The following is a 3,939-nucleotide window of genomic DNA, read 5'->3' on the forward strand; positions in this document are numbered from 1 at the left end:
CGTCCATGCTGCCACTGCCACCACTATTCCGCTGGAAAAGGCAGTCCCTATTGTTCAGGATTCCTTTTCAGCCCCAGCTCAGAAAATGGGGATTGAGTAGAGGAATCCAGGGTCAGAGAACTATCCCCCGGAACGAGTGGGTCCAGATCCAAGCTGTGCAGATCATCTCAAATGGGACCATTGTACTGTTATGGCCCATCAGGCTGATTTGCCCCTTCTCAATTTGGCTGCTCCTCGCAGACTCTGTGACGTATCCTTGTCCTGATTTATCCTCCACGTCCCTGAAAATCCTGACCTTGCTCTGTTCATGATGACTTGTCCCTCCGATGATCACTCCTTCGCTATTATACCGGCGTTACGCCCTTTTAATTGCTACAGGCGTGCACTCTCCTGTCTGGGACCTCAGCCGGGGTTGCTGAATTCTTTGCCCTTACCTATGCATGCATCCTTGTGACGGGAAATTCCGTTAATATTTACATTAATTCTTGTTATGCCTTTCGGGTGGTCCATGACTTTGGTACACTCTGGAAAAGCCATAAATTTATTACCTCATCCTGTAAACCTATTCGACATGTGACTCTGATCAACAACCGATTGCAGACAGTGCTTTACCCTGCAACAAGTTGCAGGTGTCAAATGTCAAGTGCATAATACTTCCAGGATGAGGTATCCCAAAGTCACGTTGCAGATGCTGCCGCCCATGAGGCACTGTCATGGTCCCCTCCTTCGTTAGGACACAGGTTGCCTCCACCATCCACCTTTCAGCAGCTATCCAGGTGCAGAACAAAGCAGCAGAGGTAGATTGCGATTTCTGGGGCTCCTGCTGGATGCTCCCCTGACGTCTCTCGTCTTTGGCAGCATCCTAATGGCGGGGTGGCCTGTCCGCGTACTCTTCTCCATGCCCTTGACTTGCTGGCACATGGACTGGTGCATGTAAGAAAAGGAGGGATGCTACATCACATTGCCTAACAATGGTTTGCTCTCGGTATTTCTACTGTCTTCAAACAAATAGTGAATCCTGTCTTATTTGTCAAAGTACACTCAAAAAAGAATATATGCATATTTTGATCATCCATCTATCCCGGAAGAGCCACTTCGGAACTTTCAGTATCATTTTGTCCCTATGGATCCCTCAGGAGCGTATAAATAGATACTCTCACAGTAGAAACATTCTCTAGATGGATACAGGCATTTTGCACCAGAAGCGATGATGCCCGATCAGTAGTAAAATATCTTATGAAAGATATAATCCCCTGACTTGGAATACAGGGACAAATGAATAGTGACAGTGATGCTCACTTCACAGGAAAAATAATAACAGCACTGTGTGCAGTATTGGGAATTGTGTGGTAGTTTCATATCCCCTATCCTCGAGAACAGTGAAATGAATTAAAGGGATGTTAAATGTTACCCTTGCAAAGACTTGCCACAAAATTAAACTAAAGTGGCCAGAGGCCTTGCTATTACCCTGTACACCCTCTGAAACCAGGTTAATAGATCCGCTGATTTAACCACGTTTAAAACTCTGATGTGAAGACCCATGACTACTGGTACCTGACCCCTTCTGTCCACATTGGAAATAGCCCTGATGTGGGTTGATAAGAAATCCCTGCAATACACCTAAGTGAAGCAGCCAAGATCAATCATTCAAAGGAAATAGAGGCCAATCCAAAACTCCATGGATCTCACACACACATCCTTTAGGTCTGGCGATTTAGTGAATGTTAAGTCTATGAATAAAGGCTCTCTCTCTCTCCTCGGTGGAAGGGACCCTATCAAGTGATACTAATAACCAGAACTGCTGTTGAATTGGAAGGATGTCAGGAGTGGGTGCACACGACCAACATTAAAATAGATAAGCCCACCAATTCGGCAGCTACAGAAGTGAACGATGAGAATCCTGTGGATGCAATCCCGAGGCCTCTTCAGGCTGCAAAAGACTGAACATGGTGATGTATGGCCTTGTGGTGGCTATGCCAAAACAACACCATTTGCTCTACAAGACATGGGAATGTATCGACTGACACTTATGTGGGATCTAGTCAGTATTTTTTCATTATTCCCTGAATTGAAACCATCCAAAGTTTGACAAGCCAACGTCAGTTTTCATTTAATTGGTCTCGTGTCCTTAATAAGATATCTGCCTCCCTGTGGAAAGATCTGGTTCCCAAATTGTGGAGGGGTGGAGATTCAGATTGACCTTCTACGCATTGTATTTGCGGTTTTAAGGCCTATCCCTTTCTTTCCTCCGAGTGGAGAGGGTCGAGTTCTGTGAGATATGTATGTATAACTTCGCATGAGAGTCTTGGATGAGTTACCTTCACCACTGAAGCCCAAGAGTTCCCTCGCCCGATTCCTCACCTGGGTTGGGATGTTTACCCCTTCTATTGGAATCTAACTGCATTCCCAAGAATTCAGCAAATTGAAAAGAGTATTGGAAAGTGTCGCCAATGATACCGCCTGAGGCCCTTACTGAGATCAATGTTGAAATCATTGCAGTTAGAACAGTGGCCTTTCACAACCACTTGGATTGGGATTGTCGATTATCCAAAAGGAGGGTGGCACTTGTGCTGCTATTGGGCGGGAATGCTGTACGTACATACCAAACAGCCCTAAAAATGTTTCAAATTGTCTGCCTCTCTACTGCGGTTATCTCCGAGCCCGGGTGTCCCTGGAGAAGGAGTATGCAATGTCTACCAACGCCCTCGAGCTGTTTAGGGAGATGTGGGCACCATAGGGGGTGGACTGTTTTATTTCCCCCTCCAACTCTATTGGAATTTAATTCATGCTTCCCCTTCACCTTTCTCATCACGAAGCATTACCTTTGATATGAAGGGCACTGCATGTCACTGGCCACCCAGGTGTTTCCTTTCTTCCTGGTGATGAAATTTAATCACGATTTGTGCACCTGTTGTCTTTCACTGTGTCTCACACCTGCACACACACAACATGGATGCGGGTGAAATTTAAGCACTCCCCCAGTTAGCTGGTAGTGTTGGGGATTAGAAGAAAAAAAGAAAAGAAATTCTTTGTTTTGGTGACTCATAAGCACATGACAGTCAATACATTGAGCTCCCTTTTTGGTTCTTAGTGATCCTTTGCCTGGCTGGGTAAGTGGGAATCCAACATCTGCATTGGGCGCGTTCCCTTTACTATCATACTTCCGATACTTTGATTCATATGGAGAACTACAGGCTGTTGTTGGGCGAAGTTCATTCCTACCACATTTTCTGCTCCAAAACCGATGGAATCTTCTACCGGACCATACCCTACGATGACCCTGGCGATGAACAAGCGTGGATGAGAATGCGCGCTTTTACAGAAGGATATGCAAACCCGTCTTTTGGATGCGCCGGTTCCCTAAACTTAGAACATAGAACATAGAACAATACAGCACAGAACAGGCCCTTCGGCCCACGATGTTGTGCCGAACATTAGTCCTAGCTTAAGCACCCATTCATGCAACTATCCAATTGCCGCTTAAAGGTCACCAAAGATTCTGACTCTACCACTCCCACAGGCAGCGCATTCCATGCCCCCACCACTCTCTGGGTAAAGAACCCACCCCTGACATCTCCCGTATACCTTCCACCCTTCACCTTAAATTTATGTCCCCTTGTAACACTCTGTTGTACCCGGGGAAAAAGTTTCTGACTGTCTACTCTATCTATTCCTCTGATCATCTTATACACCTCTATCAAGTCACCCCTCATCCTTCGCCGTTCCAACGAGAAAAGGCCGAGAACTCTCAACCTATCCTCGTACGACTTCCTCTCCATTCCAGGCAACATCCTGGTAAATCTTCTCTGCACCCTCTCCAAAGCTTCCACATCTTTCCTAAAGTGAGGCGACCAGAACTGCACACAGTACTCCAACTGTGGCCTAACCAAAGTCCTGTACAGCTGCAACATCACTTAACGACTCTTGAATTCAATCCCT

This window comes from Chiloscyllium plagiosum, chromosome 16 (genome assembly GCF_004010195.1).
Source record: "Chiloscyllium plagiosum isolate BGI_BamShark_2017 chromosome 16, ASM401019v2, whole genome shotgun sequence".
NCBI lineage: Eukaryota > Metazoa > Chordata > Chondrichthyes > Orectolobiformes > Hemiscylliidae > Chiloscyllium > Chiloscyllium plagiosum.